Source organism: Cololabis saira, chromosome 4 (assembly GCF_033807715.1).
Source record: "Cololabis saira isolate AMF1-May2022 chromosome 4, fColSai1.1, whole genome shotgun sequence".
NCBI classification, from domain to species: domain Eukaryota; kingdom Metazoa; phylum Chordata; class Actinopteri; order Beloniformes; family Belonidae; genus Cololabis; species Cololabis saira.
The window spans coordinates 6,351,545-6,378,405 of NC_084590.1; positions in this window are offsets into that span (position 1 = coordinate 6,351,545).

The following is a 26,861-nucleotide window of genomic DNA, read 5'->3' on the forward strand; positions in this document are numbered from 1 at the left end:
TTGCCCGAAGGTCTGGTTGTCTGTATATATGTGGTCCTGCGATGGACTGGCGACCTGTCCAGGGTGTAACCCCTGCCTCTAGCCTGTAATGAGCTGGGATAGGCTCCAGCAGACCCCTGTGACCCTGCAATGGATAAAGCAGGTATAGATAATGGATGGATGGATGGATGGATACGTGAGCAGAGGCGTTGTGGGTTTGAAGACTCCGTGAGGTTGAAAGGATGGCTGGTGGCTGAGGACAGAAAGGTTGAGGAGGATGTGACGGCGGAAACCAGCGGTGAGGCCTCTGTGGGGCGTTGCCAGGCCCGGGATGGTTGGTGGCGGAAGACGGTTGGAAAACAATGGCGAGGCATCTGTGAGGCGTGGCCGGGCCGGGGATAGCTGGTGACTGAGGACAAAAGGGTTGAGGAGGATGTGACTGTGCGTTGGAGACCAGCAGCGAGGCCTCTGTGGGACGTGGCCCGGCCGGGGATGGCTGGTGGCTGAGGACAGAAGGGTTGAGGAGGACCAAAAAGGCGCGTTCCAAACCAGAGCCGGGCCGAACACTAATAAGTAAGACAGCAGCTGATAAGTATGAAGGAACAGCGGTGGAGGAAATTACAGATCATATCGGCCAAGTTCAAGAACAGCCTGGACTTCACCCTCCCTCTCCATGTGCACCCCCTCCTCCCTCTTTCCTGTCATTCTCTTCCTCTGCTCTCTCTTCTTCTCCGGGACACTGCACAAGCGCCAGTCAGCAAGGTATGCAGGTCTACATTCACAGCAGTCCGCAGGGGTCCCTCCTTCAAATCAGCCCCGCTGTTCACGAGATTTGAGGACCCCCGCCCTTCCCTCCACCCACTCCCCCACCTCCTTCTCAAAGGCTGGCTAGCTCCACAGCAGAAGTTTGTTGTCTTAATTCTTCACGTTTATCAAGATTTACCAGTCCAAGTCGCACTAAACAGAGAAGACACATCTATCATGTTTTCAACGTTTACTTAATTCAGCAAAGCCTGGACGTGAAATGGCTCTGGTATCCGTCCCATTCCCCACCATTTCCACCGGTACCGAACGCACCAATCACGAGGCTAGACAGGACTTTATGTCATGACTTCATACAGCAGCGTCCAGATGCTGCTGCTCAAAAACAACCAAACTGGCTGCAGAACTCCTAAGAACATCGTAAATTAAGATATTTTCCCAGGTAAACCATTACTGGTCATTCAGCAGCAGTCCTGCTGCACTGCAGACACGCTGGATGTCTTTTGTTGATACCCATCTGGCTGTTGCTATGGCTACGTCATGTCCATCCCGTGGTGCCTCGTGGCAGTTTCTTCTGCATCCGGTATGGCCTCGGGAAACTGAAGTAAACTGCACTCATTCTTGTGTGGATGAGGGAACTGGGATCCTTGGCCAGACAACGCACCTCTGGATTGCACCTCAGTTCTCAGTTGAAGGAATTTATCATTTTATGCAACAGCTGTACTGGATCACTGTCCTTTAAAAATCCATGATTTCAAACAAAGTTTGAGTCGATGGAAGTGTTTTTGTTACGCAGAACATAGTTGGTTACCAAACAGCCACTACTACAGGAGTTAACTCCTTCTTACTGAGGACAAGTATTTCAAGGTGTATTTAAAACACTAAATAAAGGTTACAAACTATAACTGTTTTTATTTGATATAAATATAAGTAAATGTGTTACTATACAACCGTTTTGGACTCGTTTTTTATCAGTGAGGTCTTCAGGATGTTCCTGCGCCTCCATGTGGAGCAGTTCCTGAGCTGTGGATGTTTGTACAAGGAAGTATCTCAGGATCCCTGATGGATCTGGATGATTGACACCTCTGTGGACTTCCCACACCTGCTTCCCTTCACACATGTTATGCATTATTGCCATGGTTACGTGGATGCCATTTTTTCACTGGGACATCATTTATCATTGTGAAAAAAACAAAAGTATGACAGTTTTCGTTGTTCTTTGATGGCTAGCTCAGGGAGTTTAGTTTCAGACTGGTCATCTTTCCATCGCTACAATCTGCGGCGTCTCAGATCTTAGCTAGTGATGGTGTTGCTCAAGTTGGTGTTCTGTGATGATCCCCATTCCCGTCACCGTTGTGGTTGAGCTGTTGGGAACGTTTACATCTGTGTGAATGAAGATCACATTAAAGGGCAAATCTGAGAGCCAAAACTCGCATCATAAACTGTTTCTGTCACAAAACCCGTTAAAACAATATTTCAAGATCTTATCATCTCCAAAATAACTGCATTTCCACAGTTGGTAAAGGAGTTTTCTCCTTTTGCAATAAATCTTTGTGAGACTATTGGTGAGGATTTTTGTCAGATTGCTTTTTTCTACTCCTAAAAGATGTAAATGTCTGCAACAATTGTCACGAGGAAACTCCTTGGTATGTCTAAGGGATGTCTGGGAGGTCACGGTCCACAACTCAATGGAGGACCAGTGGACTTGTTCAGGTCAAGTATGTTTAGAACTGGACGTCCAACTAAGATGAGGCCAAAACAACGATGCAGAATCTTCAATGAGGTCAAGAAGAACCCAGGAGGAACATCTAAAGATATGAAGACATCAGTGGGACAGGAAACATCTCTGTTCATCAGTCGACCATACCGAAGTCTCCGAACGTGGAAGACCACCCCAGAGGAATCTTCTGCAGTCCAAGAAACGTAACATCTTGGAACAACTTAGCTTTGCCAGAACTGAAACACTTCTGGGAAAATGTTTTGTGGGCTGATGAACTGATGAACGTTAAATTGACCAGAGGAAGAATCCCCATCACTGTATTTGGAGCAAAAAAGAGCCAACTAACTAACATAACAATGTCAAAACAGCATCCCACTGGTGAGGTACGGTGGAAGGAGCATCAGGCTAAGACTTGCTTTGGGCGAAGCAGTGGGACGATGAGTCTTCTGGAGTGGTCCAGTCAGAGTCCAGACATGAACCCTACGGAGATGCTGTGAAATGACCTCCAGAGAGATGTTACCACCAGACTTCCTACTGATGTGTCTGAAGCAGTTCCTAGGAAGAGGAACTGTCCAGAACTGCTCAGCAGCAGCTGCTGACGGAGCTCCAACCAGGTGTTAACTGCAAAGAGAAACATACCTTTTTCTCTTCAGTGCTGTGAATGTTCAACTCTTTAATGACTGAGGTTTCAGTGAATACATTTGAGACCATAATGAAAACAATAAAGACAATAGTTTTATACAATACATTTTTTTTATCAAAATAAATAATAAAATACAATTGTCAAATATATATTCACAGATTTAAAAAAAATGAATTAGAAAACTGATAAAGACAAAAAATCTGGTGAAACCAAAGTAGCAGATCCTGGTGTCTTCACTGAATAGTTCAATGAACCCCTTCATGAAGAACCTCTCTCGTATACTTTGTTTACGACGGTACGTTTATTATTTAGTGATTATTATTATTATTATTATTATTATTGTTTTTTTGCACTTTATTTTAAGATCCTCCGACCAAACCGCAACAGTGCGTAACGTGAAAAACAGACCTCTGCTGTAGGCTAGACTAATTCCTTGAAAAGAAAAAAAAAATCTAAGAAAAGGTTCTTAGAATATGAACCCGAGGTTTAAAACAGGGTGTATCCTACTAAACAAAAGATTCATTTATAAGTTCAGTGAAACGGCATCTTGCGAGCCCTTGCGCTGGGCAAAATCCTGGATTACATCCCCAAATGTCCAACTCCCTGGCGCTTACATTTTCAATGGAGAGGATAGCTAAGCCACTCAGCCGCTCCTGCCCCATGGAGCTCCTCAGGTATGTCTTAATCATTTTTAACTTTGAGAATGATTTCTCAGCTGACGCCACTGTCACCGGCAATGTTAAAAACAAGAGGAGGGCAGATCGGGGCGCTTTTTTTTGCGCGCCTCCTTTGATGCCGCAACCAGAACGCGTATTTACGGTGGTGACTGCGGCCCATATACAAAAAGTACATTCAGTCCCGTCCTTGAGTGCCAAACAGACACCAGTCAAGTGCCCGCTTGTTGTTGTGGAGAAGTCGGGGTTTGTTAAAGCGACGAAACGACGTTGTGCGTCCTCGTTTGGCTTTAAAGCCTGAATTATGGTTCTGCGTTAAATTGACGCAGAGGCTACGCCGTAGGGTACGCCGTAGGGTACGCCGTAGGCTACGCGGTACGTTGCGCGTCGCCGCGTACCCTACGCCGTAGGCTCTGCGTTGGTGAACCATAAATCAGCCTTTAAATCGTTTCGACGAGGACGCATTTCTCAAATTACTCCGAACTTTCTGCTTTCGGCGCTGCAGCTTTGATAGGCTGTGTTGGCAATTAGTGTTTGGAACATTCCTGACAGAGCTCGTCGTTTGTGAAAAACCACCACTTGGGACTTTACCAACGGTTGGTTTCACGATATCTATAGGAGTAATACGGCAAGTCGCACGGGCCCCTGTGCGTCCCGGGCCCCAGTGCGGTTGCGCGTGCTGCACTGACTATCCCTATGCCACTGCATGCATTGATACCAGAGTCGGTATTGACGTGGACTGATTCCAGAGTCGTGTTGACATGCATCGATACCAGCATCGGTATTGTCATGCATCGATACTAGAGTCGGTATTGACATGGACTGATTCCAGAGTCGTGTTGACATGCATCGATACCAGCATCGGTATTGTCATGCATCGATACCAGAGTCGGTATTGACATGGACTGATTCCAGAGTCGTGTTGACATGCATCGATACCAGCATCGGTATTGTCATGCATCAATACCATAGTCGGTATTGACATGCATCGATACCAGAGTCGGTATTGACATGCATCGATACCAGAGTCGGTATTGACATGCATCGATACCAGAGTCGGTATTGACATGCATCGATACCAGAGTCGGTATTGTCATGCATCGATACCAGAGTCGGTATTGTCATGCATCGATACCAGAGTCGGTATTGACATGCATCGATACCAATGCTGGTATTGTCATGCATCGATACCAGCATCGGTATTGTCATGCATCAATACCATAGTCGGTATTGACATGCATCGATACCAGAGTCGGTATTGACATGCATCGATACCAGAGTCGGTATTGTCATGCATCGATACCAGAGTCGGTATTGTCATGCATCGATACCAGAGTCGGTATTGACATGGACTGATTCCAGAGTTGTGTTGACATGCATCGATACCAGAGTCGGTATTGACATGCATCGATACCAGAGTCGGTATTGTCATGCATCGATACCATAGTCGGTATTGACATGCATCGATACCAGAGTCGGTATTGACATGCATCGATACCAGAGTCGGTATTGAAATGCATCGATACCAGAGTCGGTATTGACATGCATCGATACCAGAGTCGGTATTGTCATGCATCGATACCAGAGTCGGTATTGACATGGACTGATTCCAGAGTTGTGTTGACATGCATTGATACCAGAGTCGGTATTGTCATGCATCGATACCATAGTCGGTATTGACATGCATCGATACCAGAGTCGGTATTGACATGCATCGATACCAGAGTTGGTATTGACATGCATCGATACCAGAGTCGGTATTGACATGCATCGATACCAGAGTCGGTATTGTCATGCATCGATACCAGAGTCGGTATTGTCATGCATCGATACCAGAGTCGGTATTGACATGCATCGATACCAGAGTCGGTATTGACATGCATCGATACCAGAGTCGGTATTGACATGCATCGATACCATAGTCGGTATTGACATGCATCGATACCAGAGTCGGTATTGACATGCATCGATACCAGAGTCGGTATTGTCATGCATCGATACCAGAGTCGGTATTGTCATGCATCGATACCAGAGTCGGTATTGACATGCATCGATACCAATGCTGGTATTGTCATGCATCGATACCAGCATCGGTATTGTCATGCATCAATACCATAGTCGGTATTGACATGCATCGATACCAGAGTCGGTATTGACATGCATCGATACCAGCATCGGTATTGTCATGCATCAATACCATAGTCGGTATTTACATGCATCGATACCAGAGTCGGTATTGTCATGCATCGATACCAGAGTCGGTATTGACATGCATCGATACCAATGCTGGTATTGACATGCATCGATACCAGCATCGGTATTGACATGCATGGATACCAATGCTGGTATTGTCATGCATCGATACCAATGCTGGTATTGTCATGCATCGATACCAATGCTGGTATTGTCATGCATCGATACCAGAGTCGGTATTGACATGCATCGTTACCAGAGTCGGTATTGACATGCATCGATACCAGAGTCGGTATTGACATGCATCGATACCGGAGTCGGTATTGACATGCATCGATACCAGCGTTGGTATTGTCATGCATCGATGACAGCGTCAGTATTGACATGCATTAATACCAGCATCGGTATTGACATTAAGGTGTAACGAGGGCGAAGACACAGGTCCAGTATAGTAATGTGAAAGTGTCCCTCGATTGCTTGCATGGAAACGTTCCTTTTTGCCTTTTGTTTCGTTCCCTTGTGGGCCTGCTGGCTCTCCAGTAGCGTTGCAGCTGCTGATTGGACTTTTACTGGTCCTCAAAGGATAAATAAGACCTTGCTCTTCGTTTGACGGAGGCCTGCATTCAGGCAGTCCTGCGGTCACTCGGGTGAAACACAATGCTGCTGAAGTAGGACTGGACAGTAAAACCTCCAACGGTCCGGCTCAGCGGGTCTTCACAGGGAGCTGCATCGATACATCTGCAGCTAAAACAATTAAGGCTGATATGTGGAACAGCTAAATCTGATTACTGATATTTTAACAGGACAGCCAGGCTCGTCCGTGCACTGAGCCTAGGCTCCAAGCTCGTTTTCCCCCGTGTGGGGGCCATAACAAGCTTTCCATTAAGATTTACCTTTATATTCAGCTGACCCTGGCTCCAAGAATCTGTCTTATGTTGGTACCACGTGTTCTGATCTCCTGAAAGTTATAATTTGCTGTTATTGGGACTGACGTCTCTATTAAAGAGCAGCATTGAAGTAGATAATCCGTTTGATTTCAATTAATCCTCAATTTTAACTAATGCCGAGCTGATATTCTCTGACCGATGTGACACTGATATACAGGATTCATCTGAACTATACATGTGCTGAACGACGGGTGGTCCACTGGTTCCACACATGTTTAATTGTTTGTGTAATTCTTCATGGTAGCCTTCAGTTAAATGTGTAGATAGATATTCTCACAGCTTTTAGCCTGTTACTCAAAAAAAATTCTCTTTTTGAACTCTGAGTAGCATTTTTAGGTTGGAGATCCTGTCGCAGCCCGGCCTAAACATCAGCTGTGGTGCTCTCTAATAAGACTCATGTGAGTCGAACCACTCTTTGGAGCAGTCGCTAGTGTCCAGATAAATGCATTTTCTATTTGTTAGTTAAACTTTTACACTAGAGCGCCCATCATCACCAGGTCTTACTTCAAACAGTTGCTTCAGTGGTCCTGGAGTCATGTGGAAGATTCTCGAAATGATGCGTGCATGTGATGAGGGGATGATCTGCTTTAACCAGAGGTTTTATCCCAACTACACTTAAGCTCCCTGTTGCAGGCCAACCTGCAGTTTTGCAAATTTTCCAGTTAATTATCCCATCAACCCCTGTATATTCCCGTCGGCTCATCGTGGAATGTTTCCAACATTCACAATTCCTAGAATTCCTGGAGCTTTGCAGGCGACTTACAAGATCCCTGACAAGATCTTTCCTCAAAGGTATTCCCAGAATTCCACATGTCAGCCGGGGCCTGCAGCGGCCCACTGCTGCCTGACACGCTGCAGCCGCTTACACATACTTGGAAACTGTTTATTTTGCCTAAAGAGAGGTGCTGGAGTTGTTTAATGCTCAAATGAGCCACGCCGCCCGATAAAATCTCTGTGTACATGTGTAAGTGCGTGTGTGTTCAGAGTGGGAGCCACGAGCAGAGCAAGTCCACCACAATCAAACCCTAGAAGGCCTCATATTACAGACTATTTACATCCAATTGGGTGGAACTACATAAACAATCCTCGTTGTGCATTTTCAACCCACCCGTATGAAGATAAGTACAATCACAGAGCACTTATCAGTCTCTGCAGACCCCAAAGGAACCCAGGGGGACTTCGTCCAAACATCCTCTCTCGTCTGCCGCGATAATGTCTCACTGCGATGCTCACAGATGTTAACACATTCACAAACACAGAGTCCACGTGGTGGAAACTTCTTATTATTAAACAGTCACTGAAATAACTTCAAGCTTACAAAAGTAATAAGTTGACATTGTCGACATCAGACATGGCAGTAAAAAACACAAACTAATGAAACTGGAAAAATGTGTTTGTCCCCCAACAAAACAACCATAGTAACCATGGTGTTGTGTTAAAGGGGACCAATTATGGCATTTAATGTATATTTTAAACAGGCCTTGAATGTCTTAAAAACCAGCTTTTGATTGTTTTTTCTACAGAAATTAGAAATTCAGCCTCTGGGCCATATCTTTATTTTTACCGCTTCTAACCCCATTATCTATGAGGGATTCTGAGGGGGCGGGGCTATGATAATGAGGCTCTGTGCTGATTGGCTGCCTGAATGACGTGTAGCAGGGAGGGGCACAAAGCCTCGCTCTGGGTTAGAAGAGCAGCATGGGACACTATTAAAACGTGTCCCATGCGAGCGAGCGTCAGTGACAAAATCAATTCCATTGCTTTATCTTTTTGTATTGGACTGTCCTAACTGGCCGTGAGTTTAACGGTTTCAGTGTGGACAGAGAGCGTCCGATGTCACGCAGCTCGACACGATAGTCGGACGCTCGCATGCATTTATGACACGGTGTAAACGACTGGGATCTTAAAGCCTGAATTACGGTTCTGCGTTAAATCGACACGTACCCTACGCCGTAGGCTCTGTGTTGGTGTAACGCGGAAACATAAATCAGCCTTTAGTTCCTGAAGAGGGATCCGGGTAGCCTCGTCTTCACACTAACTCACACAGGAAGATTTAATTGAATTCTAAACAGGTACACCACAGTTATTTACTCAGATTCCTCATCATTTCATTTATGTTACAAGACAAATGAATCATGTTAACTGTAAAGAAATCACAACACTGAATTTTCACAAATGGCAACTTTATTGTTAAAAAAATAAAATAACATTTGTACACATTATATACACCACTTATATACACCATACACTGTTTATATACACCAAGTTGTATATAAATAACATGTATGCACTATTGCTGGCTCAAGGAAGGACCGTGCGTCTTCTGAAGGTGTCGTTGAACAGATTCAGGTGCTTGGAAGATCCGAAACCATAAACAGAAAAGAATGTATTACTAATAGAGCTCCGGTGTTACCTAACAGGTAACACCGGAGCTCCGGTGAGTGGCTCCAGTGTTACCCGTTAGGTAACACTGGAGCCACCGGAGCCACTCACCGGAGCTCCAGTGTTACCCATAAGTGTTGATACAAAACCTAATTTTTACTGTCCCTCATTGTTGAAACAGCCACACGATACACTTATACGCTTCGAAACGATGGCAGAGTTCTTGTCCTGGCGGAGTTAGTTGTGGACGTGGTTTCACGCAGCAGAGGCCAACCAATGGAAATCGTTGTGTAACGACGGGAGCAGAATCTTATTGGCTCGTAGATCCACATCACACTGGACGACTCATCCGGGCGGCTGTACAGACACTGCAGAAATCTGGTTGCTTTCCTCCTTCTCTGAGTTGGTAGGCTGAGTGGAGACCACTTTATATATGTTAAAGTAAGAAAAAAACCTGTTTTTCATAATAGGTCCCCTTTAAACTAAAATGAGTCCTGTCACATCTCAGGTGTCTTCAGTCAGTGTGACTGTTTAGAGGGTTAAAAGTGTCCCTCTGCTGGTTGGTATCGTGGTGTCCACCAAACTGAGCATGGATCAGAGACAGTAAAGGAGACTGAGGACATCAGGACCCTTCTAGACGAGCATGTTTTTTAGGTAAAGACTAGAAGACCATCTTCAAGCAGGTTGATGTTCCATTCACTACAGTTGGACATTTCAAGTTTAGGCTCCAAAGGACTGTAAACAACATCCCTGGATGTGGACACAAGAGGACAACTGATGATGAACTGAATAATATGAACGGAAATCAAAGACACCAGAAAAGGGTTCAAGGTGAACTCCAATCCATCCATCCATCCATCCATCCATCCATCCATCCATCCATCCATCCATCCATCCATCCATCCATCCATCCATCCATCCATCCATCATCCATCCATCCATCCATCCATCCATCCATCCATCCATCCATCCATCCATCAGAATTAGAATCAGAGTCATGTTTATTTGGCCAAGTCAGGTCAAACAAGACAGGGAATTGAATTGTATACAATTTTAAAAAGTGAAAGGTGCAGCAGTATGAGGTAGACATGGTTATTGAAAGGTGCATTGTTACAGCATATGATTGTGGTTGTTATTATTAGTATTACTGCACAGTGGTTGATTACTCTGAGACTTGCCGCTTTTCCACTAGTACCTACTCAGCCCGACTAGACTCGCCTCGCCTCGGCCTCCACCTGCCGGAGGCGTGCCGAGTAGATATTTTTTCTTTAACTACTCTGCCGAGGTTCTAAGCGGCTGAGTCGGCTGTATCTGACGTCATCACACTACAGGCCACTGATTGGTCGGGGGGTTGGAGTCAGACGTCTGAGTCAGGAGGAGGAAATCAGAGAAAGAGCGACTTGCGGATTCTTGTTCATTTTATTCGACAGCCAATGGTAGCGCAAAAGTCTGTTTCGTGATCCAACTCTGAGGCTTATATCTTATAGCTTATAGCTTATACCCGGCTCCTGTTGTGTCTTGGTGGTGTTAGTTATCTTTCTGTTAGCCGGCTCCCTCTCACTTTACCTGGACAGCGGTCCGGCCATCCTTCCCCTTGCTTCTCTTCTGTATTTCAACACTGACTGTTACGTGGTTTGTTGGTGTCGAAATCAGCATTTAGCTTTTTGGACTGACCTTATGATGTGTTAGCCATTTTTGGACAAACAGTGAACTGGTTGACTATTGTAATTAATCCCTAAATTCAAAACTATACTCTGACTGTCATATACATTTAGACCCAGAAGAATTTGGACAATGGCAGAGTTTTTATGATTTTTCAGCTAAATAGATTTAATTGTCCAGTTATGGTCCCTTCCCTGGTTACTTCAAGACAAACGAAGCAGATGAAAGGTCTGGAGGTAATATCATGCACAGCTGTTTAACTGAAGACACCAATATGAAGTCCAAGGAGATCTCAGTGCAAGTGAGGGAGACAGTCATTAGGCTGAGAAATGTATAAATCTGTGAGGGATAACAAGACCCTAACGTTTGGCCAAATCTACAGTTAGATGAATCAATATCAGCGCCTACAATCAGGAGAAGACTAATGCAGATATTTGAGCAGCCTGTGGTTGCTGGACAGGAAACACCAGGAGAAGGGACACAAATAGACTGGACAGACTTATCACACGTGCTGGCTCTGTGGTAGGGGGGTAGCTGGAGTCTGTGGTGGCAGTTGCAGAGAGAAGGACATTGAACAAGCTGCTGGCCGTCACTGAGGAGGTCACCAACCCTCTGCACACCACCATGACATCAGCATGATCTAGCTCCGCCCCTCTCCGTCAAGACACAATGACAGAGTCATCAGCCAATGTGATGTCCATCATTAGTGTAAATAAAATAGGTATGAGAACGCAGCCTTGACGGGAACTGGTGGAGGAGATAAAAACGTCAGATATAATACCATTAACTCTCCCCATCTAATCAGCTAATCAGTTAATCAGCTTATCAGCTCTCAGTTAAAAAATCCGTCAGCCAGCAAATCAGGCTAGACCCACAAAAGAAAAATTAAATGCACTGTAGGCTAATATGTGGGTTTATAAACGTTTAAAAGCAGATAAAAATAAAAGCAATCGGCCGCTGTCGTCATCGCCGTCGCCATCGCCATCGTCATCATTATCATCGTCATCCTCGTTGTCCTCATCATCATCGTCATTGCCGCGGCCGCCGTTCCTCGTCGTCGCGTTGTCAATGTCGTCATTGTCAATGTCGTCATTGTGAATGTCGTCATTGTCATCGTCGCCATCGTCGTCATCATCGTTGACGCCATCATCATCGTCGTTGCCGCGGCCGCCGTTCCTCGTCGTCGCGTTGTCAATGTCGTCATTGTCAATGTCGTCATTGTGAATGTCGTCATTGTCATCGTCGCCATCGTCGTCATCATCGTTGACGCCATCATCATCGTCGTTGCCGCGGCCGCCGTTCCTTGTCGTCGCGTTGTCAATGTCTTCATTGTGAATGTCGTCATTGTCCTCGTCGTCATCGTCACCGTCATCGCCGCCGTCATCATCGTCGTCGTCATCATCGTCGCCATCATTGTCCTCGTCATACATCGAGGAAAGCAGATGTTATTGCGCCTTGCTGGTCTAGAGTATTCAGGTGTTTGTTAACACAATGTCAAGAGGGTAGGACATCAGCAATGGTCTCCGAGAAGTAACTGTTGCTGAACATCAATCTGGACAGCGTAAGAAAATCATATTTAAACTATTTCAAAGTTCTACAGTGAGAAAGATTATTCACAAGTGGAAAACATTCAAGACAGTCTTCCGTCTCCCCAGAAGAGGACGTCCCAGCAGATTTACCCCGGTGCTCATAGATGCTCCATGTCAGATCCTCCAGTCCTCCCTGCTCATGTTAGATGTTCAAGTCCATGACAGGACAAGTAGAAGAACCTGCATCTGAACCAACCAGCAGACTCCTGGGACCATGTCCTGTGGACACATGAGACCAACGTGGACATGTTTGATCTTCATGTCCAGGACCATGTTTTGAGGAAACCAGCATAACCACTTCAGACCCACTGAAGCACGGAGGTGGAGGGATGCTGGTCTGGACCTGGACACCTGCCAGTCACTGTGGGGACCATGAAGTCCCTCTGTAGACCAGAATATTTTAGAGACACATGTGAGGACATCTGTCTGAAATTGGGTCAGTGGCTGGAACTGACTCCAGACACATCAGAACGATGAGAATCAAAGAGTCCAGGTTCTGGGTCGACCTGGTCAACACAGCATTTTGGGTGGGTAGAGTGGGATCCCCTCCCCCGTTAGGTGCTAAAGCATCTCTGGACAGGACCCTGAACGCCGGGTCACCCCATTGCCTCGGCCGCCGACCTACCGGCCCCATGTCTGGACAAAAGGGGAGGGCTGTGCCAGGACAGGGCTGGGTCTAGAACACAATGACCCACAAAGGGATGAGCCAGAAGACGTTTCTCTGATTACACAAGAATATAGGAATGAGCTCTTGCACTCTGGCGTATCAAAAGATCTCGTATTATTCTTTCAATTCAAGTAGCATCCATTATTTGAATAATCTTTGCAGACTTGAGTGTCAAATCATCGACGACCTTCACAAAGAGGGTCCAACCACGTCCTCAGTGCATGTGTCTTTTAATGGCAGATTGGTGGTGCACGTTCGCCGTGCAGCTGAGCGCTCTGCCTAGCAACAGCCGCACATCCCAGCCTACCTGCAGCTGCTGCTAAGACCTGCAGGATATTAGCTCACAGGTCCAGACACACACTCACCCAGAATCTGTGTGTGCGGAGGATTAATGATGTCAACGCTAGCAGTGAAAGACGACTGCATTTGTACCCGGGGCCTTGCATTGTTGTTGCTCCTTTATGCTTCATGAAATGAAAAAACGTAAATATCTGATGAACTTTGCGTGGAGAAGGGACCGACTCTGATTTGTGAATCCAGTAAACAGGACATATATAACTTTACATAAAGCTAGTAAATCTGCTGTTTGCATTAATAATGATAGTCACAACAGTGACTGGTAACCATCAGTGGGTACCAGCTCGGCCTTCGCCCCCAGATCCCCCGGGAACACCTAGACTCAGTCGTAACAGTCTGTTTTTCCCTCCATAAATCAGTTCTTTGATTCATTCAAACTAAGGCCCCGTTTCCACGTAGCAAAAACTGTGGTGTTTTCATGCGTTTTGGCCGTTCGTTTACAAGAAAACTAAGCTCAAAGTCACCAAAAACGACCATCCCTGAAAACTCCGGCCAAAGTGGAGATTTGCAAAAACAGAGAGAAACAGAGATTTAGTCTTCAGAACGTCACATTATGAGACAGAAACGTCACCAGCGTCATGTGTGAGACCTGTGTTTACAATTTGTTTGGCCACCGTCAATATTTTCTTGTATTTTACCTGTTTTATATTCTAAAGTCACACTTAAAAGTAACTCCACTTCTCTGTCACTCCAAACGAAAGACTCTCGTTCATCTTGGAAGTAACTGGAAGTTACTCGTGTCATTTGTTGATGTTTTTTTCCAGGATTCTGATTGGCTAGCATGACTTTATCTTCTCGTTACACTGCCCCCTGCAGGTCTGGCTGCTCATAGCACCTTAACAGATATTTATGCAGGTTTGTGTAAATGATGGTATTTTTCAAAACGTAGAGGGGGAAATATCCGTTTTTTGTAAATACCCGGCTATGTGTAAACGTGGGCTAAGAGAGATGAGTTCCCAGCATGCCCTGGGGGGGGGGGGGGTGATATGTTTCTGATGGACAGACGGGAGCACCCGTTCCCCTGGCACAATACTGATCAAAGACGTGACATTTCCGTGGTTTTAATGAGACTTGCAGCTCTTCTGTGTTGGCTGATGAAGCTAAATGCATTGAATTTAAGCACTGGTATCATTTCATTCAATCACACAGCTCAGAGGCGATAAATGACCGTCCGGTAATGATTCGGTGCTATTGTGCGGTCTAGACATCAATAATGGTGTCTCCTTCTGCCCCCACCGACGGCAGCTCGCTAGGCCTTGGCCCCTTAATAACTTACTAAAACCCGCCCTTTTCTCCTCTCGCTCTATTCAAAAGATCCTCCTTCTTGTCTCACCTCTTCTTTTAAACTATCTCCCTGTGCTGCCCTTTCCCCGCTTTCTTTCTTTCACCTCCCCACCTCTCATCCCATCTCTCCCCGTTCAGGCCTCCGCGCTCTTCACGTAGCCGCATGCTGAGCCCAGCGCTATCCCCTTTTGCTTCAAGGGGTACCGACACTTTATTCAGCGACGGAGCCTTACAGCATGCAGATTAGAGGGCCCGGACTGGACTCTGGAGTTGCCAGGGAGAACTAAATCCCTGTGAAGTCCCAGAGGAACGCCGAGTCGAGCATCACTGCACACGGTGTGAGTTTCTCACACAAAGGCCACCCCTCTATTCATGCTCTGTCTGCAGACGGTCCGCCTCATGATCAATATAAGAAAAAAAAACATTTACCAAGAAACTACAATTTACTTCCTCAATAGGAGAATTCATCACTTTGAAAATAGTGTAGGCAAGGCAAGGCAAGTTTATTTGTAGAGCACAATTCAACACAAGGTAATTCAAAGTGTTTTACATCAACATTAAAAGCAGCAAGACACAATTAAACAGTAAATAACAAATAAAATGATAAGAAAAGAGGTAAAATAATAAAAAGCACAAGTTGTTAAACAGTAAGGGCAGTAGAGTACAGCAGACATCTCATTCTTACAATGGCAAGAATTACGTTTCTATACGGTCAAAACGCACAAAGACAAATACAGGTCAAATACATTATTACAAAAGAAATCTGTAACAATTCGTATGGTGAATTAAACCAATTTGACAATTCTATGCCACAATGCCTGTTTCCAGGTCTTGTTTCACACAACTGTTGAGAATTACATTTCTATACATTCAAAACGTACAAAGACCGGGTCAAATACAGTATTACAATAGTAATCTGTGCCGATTCATGCGGTGAATCAAACCAATTAGACAATTCTACGTCACAATGCCTGCATTCAGGGCTTATCCATAACTTTGATTTCAAAAATCATAACCATTTAAAACATTTGTAAAATATTTTAAAATAGCTCACACATGTCGAGATGACGAAGCTGTTGGATGAAGATGGAGGTGCAATCAGATGCAAATAAACAAGAAAACACATGACATATCTGAAATGTTTCAACGGCCCTGGGGCGTCATCTATAAAGCTTGCTTGCGCACAAAAAGGGCCTGAAAGATGCGCAAGCCACCTTCTACGCAAAGGCTGGGATCTAAAAAGAAAAAACTAACCAAGAAATCTGCGTATCCCTACGGCAACCCTGACCCTCCAGTGGGAACTTACTTAAGACACGGGGAACTGGCGACGCAGGCTGTGAGGTGGTGAAATGAAGCCAGATTCATGTCATACTCTTAATAATGTCATCACATATCACAACATATATCAGACTTATAATAAAATAGCGCTGATCGTGTCCCTCTGTGTTTGAAGCTCAGCGTTAGTCAGGACTCTGGCGCTGCAGCTGCAGCCGCGGTAAGTGGGCTCGCCACCCGTTCCTTGAAATACGGAATTGTTACGTAATTGGGAATTAAAATTTATATAAAAACAGTTTATTCCGTATTTCACAATTGTCCCATGCACGTCTGTCACACACGCACACACTAGTTAAGCCTAATAATGCCTAACTAATGGTTCCGCGTTAAATCGACGCAGAGCCTACGCCGTAGGGTTACGCCGTAGGTTGCGCAGCGACGCGCCCTGTACGGTGCACGGGCCACGTAACCCACGCCGTATGCTCTGCGTCGATTTAACGCGGAACCATAAATCAGAGGAGGGGGAGCGGGCTCCCGTCCCGTCTTCGCACAGTGTCTTGATGATTTGCAATTACAGGCTGAGCCTACCGTTAGTTCTTAAACTGTAAAAAAAGAGGGGGGGAGAGACAAAAGCATGAGTTTGAAAAGTGGGGGGGCATGTCCCCCCTGTTCCCAGTGGAAATTGCGCCCTTGCGCCTCACAGCGTTTTATTTTCACTCGCTTTATTTTATACTATTTATACTTTTACTGTGACCACCAAATAATGTGGTTTTCCTGTCCTCCACCTCATCCTCAAAATTTCGATCTCAGATCTCAGTGAAATTCAGTGGCACGGTGGCTCCACACGTCTCATTCGTTCTGACGCCAAACAGGCTGCAGGAATCCACTGAGCATGCTCAGCAGGCTCATTCATATGGAACTACTACTTTGCATTGCCCATTTATGGTAAAAAGTGGGCGTGTAGAGGGCGGGATATGAAGCGGATTCAGCTGCGCAGCCTTCCAGCTGGACTGTGATTTATAAAGAGAACATTGCGTGCAAGTGTGCGTGCAAGTGTGCGTGCACGCGGTTTTATAGATCCGGATTTTTTTTTGCGCCCGCCATTTTTGGCTTTTGGGTGTACGTGCACTTTTAGTATGAATCCTACGCACTCTATTTTAAATGAGGCCCCTGGTCCTGAAACGGTTACCGGGGAAGTCCGGGGGGCTGGACTTGTGAACCCAACATGACTGCTGTAAGCCATAATCAGCAATATTAAAATAATAAAAGGCTTGCAATATTTCAGTTGATTTGTAATGAATCCAGAATTTATGACATTTTTGTTTTTTTAATTGCATTACAGAAAATAAAGAACTTTATCACAATATTCTAATTTTCTGAGACAGTCCTGTATATTGTGCTATAACTTTGATCCAATCACCAATTGTAGCTGCATCAGTTTTCTTCCAGTTAAGAGCAATTATCCTTTTTGCCTGCAATACATCAAAATCAATACATTTATGTTCTTGGGGTTTCAAATTGAGATCTGCTGGATATAGATGCAGCAATAACAACGTAGGCTCCAGAGGAATATTCATACAGGACAGGATAAGCACGGTTTTATTAATTACCTCCCTCCAGAATTTTTTAATTTTGTCACATTCCAAGACACAGCGCACAAATGTTCCCTGAACAACTTTCATGAAAATTTAATTACTTGTTCGTACAACAGTCATTTATTTGTAATTTATAACTAACTGGTTATACAAAATGCATGCTTCCATATCCCCAGACATCATAGTGTGGGTAACTAGGCCGGGCCGGGTCCACCTCAGTGGCGGGAAGCCCCGAGTAAATGGCCACGGTTACATGATGTTTTTTAATTCCGAATTAAACTATTTTCCTTGGAGTTTACATGGAAATAGTAATTCCAAATTGAGGTTTACATGGAAAACACATTTGATCGTCTTTCTCCAATTCCTCTTAAGGTCTGGGGGTTGGGAAGGTTCTGATTGGATAGGGGGGGGACCGGAAGTTAAACTACCGGAAGAAAAACAAACGTAGCCGTTACAACTTTGAAAAGCTCACAATTTTGATGTTTCCTGCCATCTGTTATTTTAATTATTTCCAAGTCCTCCAAGATATTTATTAAATAAATGGTCTCTGCTCTTGACCAGCGTTTACTGCGTGCTGCATCTTGAAACTTTGTTTGGAAAACAAACCCAGTGTGGAATATAAGGTCATGGAGACGGACGGACGAGGGAACGAGCAGAAAGAAAGACCGGAATTAATTTAAAGAGGAATGAGTGTTTACATGATCGTGGAATTATTCTGTTCGGATTTAAAATCAGAATAAACCAGCCACTTACTTTGGATTTAAATTTAATTCGGAATGGCCATTTTCATTCGGAATAAGGTGTTTACATGGTAATTTTTACTCATTTTAAATCAGATTTAATTTGAATTCTGAATTAAAGAGGAATTCAACTTCCCATGTAAATGCACTCAATGAGACGGCCCTCTGGATGCTACGTGGGAAATCGCTGAGCGATAGCAAGGCCGCTTTTCTTTCATTTCATGTTGCATAAAGGCGTGAAACAGTGTATGAAATCTGATGGAAAGCACGCAGCGTGCGGGACGTGTTAGGGCATAAAGACGCGAGGGCGCACATAAACCGGCGGAGCTTAGCGGAGTGAAAGCAGCCCGCCGCGGCGGCCAGCGGTACTTTAAGAATGATTATGTTATCTATTCAGACAGATCTCCGGGGGGAAATATTTGAAGCCATAAAAGTGCCAATTCTCTGCTCTCCCTGCCTGTGTGTGTGTGTGTGTGTGTGTGTGTGTGTGTGTGTGTGTGTGTGTGTGTGTGTGTGTGTGTGTGTGTGTGTGTGTGTGTGTGTGTGTGTGTGTGTGTGTGTGTGTGAGTGTGTGTGTGTGTCTGGGCATGTGCGGTGACATTGCTGAGAGCAATGAGCCGATGGCATCTGAAGGCTATTAGCATGGGGAGAATACATTCCGGAACTGGCCGGCCAATATAAACACTCGGCCCGCTGTAATGAGGTGTGACTAGACTGCTCTGTTACCATGGCGACGCTCAACAAGCCCCGCGTCGCTCCCCCCGGTTATCTCCCACTTTAAAACACCCGTTTGGATGAATCTCATTGTCGGGGCCGGATTAAAGATTGCGGTTTTGGTTACCAGGACGGCTTTATGTCGCTCGCCGCGCTTCCTGAAGAGTGGAAACCACAAACGGGGAAATGAAGGCTGCTGTTTAACAAGTTTGGATCATTAGCTGGAATCATTTAATCCCTCACAATACCTTTTATCGTCGTTTCTCCAAAAATTGGATTTTATTTCTATGAGTCAATAAGAAGGAAAAGGGAAAGTATTAAAAAAAACCTTTGACTGTGTGTGTGAGCATTAAGAAACACAATAAACATCAATCATGGACAGGATAAGATCGTAGACAACATTTATCTTTCTTTGCCAACCTATTACTTTTTTTCATTTAAACTTAATCCAAAAAGACAAACTTAAGTGAGCAGGAACTTTCAGTAGATGTTTCCTTCAGCAGAAACCTTCAGGAGATTGTTCCTACAGCAGTAGGAACTCTCATTAGATGTTTCCTTCAGCAGGAACTTTCAGTAGATGTTTCCTTCAGCAGTAGGAACTTTCAGTACACGTTTCCTTTTGCAGATTAGATTTTTCCTACAGCAGGAACCCTCAATAGTTGTTTGTTTCAGCAGGAACTCTCAGTAAATGGTTCCTGGAGCAGGAATTCTCACTAGATATTTCCTTTGGCAGGAACTCCCAGGATATGGTTCCTTCACCAAGAACCATCAGTAGATGTCTCCTTCGGCTGCAGGAACTCTCAGTAGATTGTAACTTCAGCAGGAACTCTCAGTAGATGTTTCCTGTCTGACTTCATCAGTGTCACATGGTTCTGGAGGATTCTGGTCCGTTCTTCTTTCCAACGTTGCTTCATGTCGTTGAGGTTTTGGATGTTCACGTCTACTCAGCTCCTTGAAGGTCCACCACAGCATCGTCACTAGGCTCCCGTCTGGACTTTGTCCTGGTCATTCCAGAACCTGGATTCTTTTGTTTATTTCTCATCATTCTGGTGTGGACGTGCTGCTGTGTTTGGTATCAGAGACAGCATTCATCTGCCAGACGGATGTCCTCACATGTGTAGACTTTGGCCTTACAGAGGAGTTCATGGCTTGATGGATGAGAGACACATCTCCAAAGATGGAGGTCTGAAAACAATCCGTCCTTCCTCCACAGCTAACGATGCCAATGGCTGCTTATCAGACTGCCTTTGAATGCAGTTGGCTACGATCAATCAGAGCAGCAAACAAGGAGTGACGGAGGCGACTCAACAGGAGAGTGAGTCGTGTAGAAGAGTAAATTCAACTTTTTGCTGCAGCAAAACACCAAATACTACGGAGTATTAGGGCCAAACTAAGACAAAAGAAATTGGAAATTACGAGAATAAAGTCGTAAAATTACGAGAATAAAGTCGAAAATTTCGAGAATAAAGTCATAGCCTAATATTACGAGAATAAAGTCGTAATACTACGAGAATAAAGTCGTAATATTACGACTTTATTCTCTTCTTTGTATCCTGCTCGGCAGTGCTTTGGTTTTTGTTTTTGTATTTGTTAAATAAATCACCCTTTTGGAACTCCTGCCTCCTGCTCTCCTGCATCTGGGTCCTACTCCAACTGCACCCTAACATCTTCCTACTTTCTCAATAGAGGCCACTAGTGCCACAAAAAAAAGTGAATAAGTCTCATTTTCTGCCCAGTTTTCAAAAGAAAAGTTTGAATCTTTAGACACTGTTTAAATCCAGAATACGTCGCTGCTCTTTCATCATGGTGTTAGCCCCGCCCACACACTCTCTGTAAAGAGACGGTGGCCCTGAGGTGGCCCTGATGGTTTCCTCCAAACATGGTTCTGGACATGGAAAACAGAGATTTACACACTGGTCTTATGTGTCCAGAGGACATGGATCCAGAAGAGCTTTTTTCAGGCTTTTCAAATGGACCATATGTCACACCGTGGTGAGATTGTCTTGTCTTGGGTTTGTTTTGTCCCGTCATTTCCTGTTTTATTTGAAAAGTAATTATCTTGTTTCAGGTCCCTTGTCCTTCCTCATGTGTCTCAGTCTGATTGTCCTCAGTGTTTCCACCTGTCCCCTATTTCCCTCCTTGTGTTTAAATAGTCTGTTTCCCTTGTCTTGTGTAGTGTCTTCGTCCTTGTCCTGCACCAGAGCCTTGGTCCACGTCCACAGCCGTAGGAATCGCCTTAGTAACCGTTGGTTCCTCGTGACGAGTGATTTTTGTTGGTAATTTTGTCCTTAGCTAAATTTCATAGCCATTCGTTTTCCTCGTTAAAGTGATTTTTCGTTTGTTAACTTATATCCTAGCTTAGATTCATAGCTCTTGGTGTTTTTCCTCTTTAAGAGTGATTTGTGTTTGTAGCCAAATTATTTTATATAGGCAGGTTTTTCCTCCTTACGGAGCGTTTTGTGTTTATCTGTTTCTTAGTTATTTTTCCCTCCTCTTGGAGTGTTTATTGTTCTCTCTATAGTCAGAGTTTAGCGTCTAGTTTTGTTTAGAGCCATTTGTTTGTCACTGGGTCTGAGGTCTCCGGTGAATTCAATAACAGCCTTTTGTTATCTAATATCTCTGCATCTGAGTCCTGCTTTGGGTCTGGGTCTGACACCGTACATGTTCATCTATCATCTATACCCACTTCCTCCTATTCACGGCCAAAGGGGTCTGCTGGGGTCTATCCCAACAACCTTTGGGAAAAAGAAAGGTGTGCCCTGGACGGGTCAGTCGATCGCAAGACTGTCCTTGTTCAGTCTTCTTCATATAGTGAACAGCACAAATGTAACCCGCCCAGGGAGGCCTGCGGGCTCTGATCTGGACCTCCTGGGCTTCATTTGTGTTGTTCTGAGCATGTGACAGTCTTATCGTGGGACACTAGGTAGAATGACAACTCCTCTTAGATAATAGTTTGTGTTGTACCCTTTAACATTGTGTTAACATGCACCTGACGGTTCCAGACCAGCAAACCAACAAAACATCTGCTTTTTAAAGAGGTCTGCATTCATTTTCAGTAGGTTGGATTATTGCAATGGCATCTTTACAGGCCTTAACAAGAAACGAATCAGGCATCTGCAGCTGATCCAGAACGCTGGAGAGTCCTTACAAACACCAGGAAACTGGACCATATTACACCAGGAAACTGGACCATATTACACCAGGAAACTGGACCATATTACACCAGGAAACTGGACCACATTACACCAGGAAACTGGACCATATTACACCAGGAAACTGGACCACATTACACCAGGAAACTGGACCACATTACACCAGGAAACTGGACCATATTACACCAGGAAACTGGACCATATTACACCAGGAAACTGGACCATATTACACCAGGAAACTGGACCATATTACACCAGGAAACTGGACCATATTACACCAGGAAACTGGACCACATTACACCAGGAAACTGGACCGTATTACACCAGGAAACTGGACCATATTACACCAGGAAACTGGACCATATTACACCAGGAAACTGGACCACATTACACCAGGAAACTGGACCATATTACACCAGGAAACTGGACCATATTACACCAGGAAACTGGACCATATTACACCAGGAAACTGGACCATATTACACCAGGAAACTGGACCACATTACACCAGGAAACTGGACCACATTACACCAGGAAACTGGACCATATTACACCAGGAAACTGGACCATATTACACCAGGAAACTGGACCATATTACACCAGGAAACTGGACCACATTACACCAGGAAACTGGACCATATTACACCAGGAAACTGGACCACATTACACCAGGAAACTGGACCATATTACACCAGGAAACTGGACCATATTACACCAGGAAACTGGACCACATTACACCAGGAAACTGGACCATATTACACCAGGAAACTGGACCACATTACACCAGGAAACTGGACCATATTACACCAGGAAACTGGACCATATTACACCAGGAAACTGGACCACATTACACCGGTCATGAAATCGCTCCACTGGCTTCCAGTGAGTCAAAGGATAGAGTTTAAAATCTTACTGCTGGTCTACAAAGACCTGAATGGTCTTGGACCAGAATACCTGCTGGATCTGTTAGTTCCTATGAAGCTCCCAGACCCCTGAGGTTCATCTGGATCTGTTAGTTCCTATGAAGCTCCCAGACCCCTGAGCTTCATCTGGATCTGGTTTGTTGTGGTTCCAGAACCAGAACCAGCAAGGTGAGGCAGCGTTCAGTTATTCTGCTCCTCACCGGTGGAACAAACTTCCTGTAGACCTGAGGTCTGCTCACACTGTAGATCCTTTAAATCAGGATAAAAACATTACTGTTTACTGAAGCTACTCTTAAATTAAATACTTACCTGCTGTACTCTACTGCCCTTACTTTTTAACAACTTGTGCTTTTTATTATTTTACCTCTTTTCGTATTTTATTTCATTTTATTTGTTATTTAAGCGTACTCTTAAATTAAATACTTGAGCTATTTTTAAATATTTTACAAATGTTTTAAATGGTTATGATTTTGGAAAACCGCGCAAAGTTATGGATAAGCCCTGAATGCAGGCATTGTGACGTAGAATTGTCAAATTGATTTAATTCACCGCACGAATTGTTACAGATTACTTTTGTAATACTGTATTTGACCCGATCTTTGTACGTTTTGACCGTATAGAAACGTAATTCTTGCCATTGTAAGAATGAGATGTACCTGCTGGATCTACTGCCCTTACTTTCTAACAACTTGTGCTTTTTATTATTTTACCTCTTTTCTTATCATTTTATTTCATTTTATTTGTTATTTACTGTTTAATTGTGTCTTGCCACTTTTAATGTTGATGTAAAGCACTTTGAATTATCTTGTGTTGAATTGTGCTATACAAATAAACTTGCCTTTGCCTTGCCTTACACACCTGCTGATGACCAGCAGCAGTGTGTGAAATCATCATCTTTCGTGTTCCAGGATATTTTTTTGCCAATAAATGTTGTTTTTTTGTCAATTAATAATGTCATTGTGAGTGTTCTTCTGAGGTTGTATTGATAATCGATATTGAGACTTACTATGATTAGATGATTTTTACACAAACAGCTCCTCGTCCTGACATGACTGGAAATCTGTGTCTGCGGTCCATGCATTTGTCCTGTGTGTGGAAGTGTGTGTCAGTGTGTGTCTAAGATAATCAACCGTCCACAGAAGCGTGTCATTCCTCTATTGTGTGTCGGAACAGACCGCAGGAGTTCTACGAAGGAGCGGAAATGCTAATTTAGTCTAACATTAGCACAGGCTCCACTTTTTTCTCGCTTTTCCATTTTAATTAGACCAGCATCGTCCGGGGATGTTGGCCGCCTGCATCAGCAGCTACCTCCCAAACGGCATCTTCTCGCCACCTGCCAGGCGAGCTCGGGGGACATACGAACCTCCACAAAAACTGCCCCGCAAACCTGAACCCGCCGCGTCCGCCAGACGTCAGCCATACAGCTGGGAGACTGCTGTCTGGCCATGCAAGGTGGCCTTTTGCAGAGGAATTCTTCAAGTGGGTTTTTTCCTTGTAGATATTCCACGCCGCTTTGCGCCCTCAGATTTCACGCTGCAACATTAACACGAGCTGACACACTGGATTAAAGGCAGACAGCTGGAATGCCCGGGCCCTTTGTGCAGCGTGGACCTCAGCCAAGAGCCTTCGCGCTGAGGCCAAGAGAGACCTGGGAAAAGAGCCTTCCTTGGAAATAAACAGAAAGCTGGCCAAGAGAGTGGAATGTACCTGATGAAGTAAATCCTTTATTGGCCTGGTCGGGCCGGGGTTGTTGGGGCCCGGTCAGGTGTATCTGAAGAAGGGGTTTCTGAATAGCGATAAATGGCAAGAGAAGGAAGTGGGGGAGGGAAGTCAAATGGCTAATGTATTCCTCTTAAGTGGAAATAAACTGTAGGTCGGCAGCTGTCACGGATGTATAGTCATAGTGACTACAGTGGTGATTACGACCACTGGAACTGCAACGAGAAAGGAGTCATGAAGTCAGAGAAACTGACCCGTTTGTGACACGTAGGTCGGGAGGCTCCCACTGTTACCTAACACCAGCAACCATTAGCTGCTGACATTTATGTAAATACCACGGGCCACTAGGTGACAAAATGTCCAAAATGAGTCAAAGTTGTTCAAAAACGACACCTTCTGTGATAAGAAGTGAAAATGAAGTTCCAGCTACCGTATTTTCCGCATTATAAGGCGCATCGTATTATAAGGCGCACCTCCAATAAATGGCCTCTTTAAAACACCCTTCATATATAAGGCGCACCGCATTATAAGGCGCACTAAATATATGCTAAAATACCGTACTATAGTGGCTGGGGTTGAGTTACGCATCTACCTGATGGATCTGCGCTACAGGAAATGCTACAAAATCCTATAGCAAATGCAAAAAAAAAAAAAAACCAAGAAGAAAAGTACCGTATGTCAAACTTTATTAACAAAATAAAAACCAGCTTTGCTCCGTCTCGTCAAAGTCTCCATTATGCAAGTCAGCGTCGCTGCTGTTGTCTTGAACGTCTGTGACGATTCCTGACGTTTTTAGCGTCATTACTTCGGCAACACCAACTACATTACCCACAATCCCCCTGACTACATTACCCACAATCCCCCTGACTACAGTAACAGAAATGACCGTAATGATCATATATAAGGTGCACTGCATTATAAGGCGCACTGCCGGTTTTTGAGAAAATTAAAGGCTTTTAGGTGCGCCTTATAGTGCGGAAAATACAGTACTACTGTCATTTAGCGCTTTTATCCAAAGCAACTTACATCTGAAAGAACAAACACCATTTCACCCAGGGAGCAATCAGGGTTAAGGCCTTGCTCAGAGGCCCAAGGTGGTTCATCTTTGCTGCCGTCCTGGGGGGCTTGAACCTGGGTCCTCCAGACCCAACCCCTCCTCTTTAGCCACTAGACTACCACTCCCCAACAGAGTCTCGGCGATGTCATAGAGACCAGATAACAGCACATAAATACATATTCCCTTTAAAATGGGAGACTGAATGATTATATTGTCGTAGGTCTTTATTCACAGCTCACAAGTCAATAGGGTTAGCGCCAAACAAGTCTACGCACCTAATCATACATTTAATTTTAGCTGCTGGGGGTCTCCGCTTCAAGAAGTTGACAGGACAACATAGTCTGCAAAAAGTCAAGATGTACAGTAGTCTTGACATCTTTGCTTTAAGTAGCTGCACCCAGAAGTTACGATATGGATTTGTGACAAAGGAGACCCTTGGAGAGTCCGACTCTCACTGGAAATGGGTCTCGCCTATTCGTAATAACGCAAAACAAGCTCTGGCTATCACTGTACAGAGACTGGAACATTGATGACAAAGACCCTGATACATCGCACTTTTGCTCCAACTCCATACCTGAAAACTCTACAATCTGGTCTCTGACCTCTGGACACTCAAGCATTCATCAGAAAGTGGGTTAAAGTGTGTGTTTGTGTGTGTTTTCTGCGGGAATGGTCACTGTAGTCCATATAGTGTATATACTCAGTACTGGAGTTGAGGAAATAAAAATGGTCCAAATCATCCCCCCTGTAAAACTGCCATCCCCCCCTTTCCACCCCTTATGTCATTTCATCAATGAATGTGGTTTTACTGCTATTTCAACATTTAG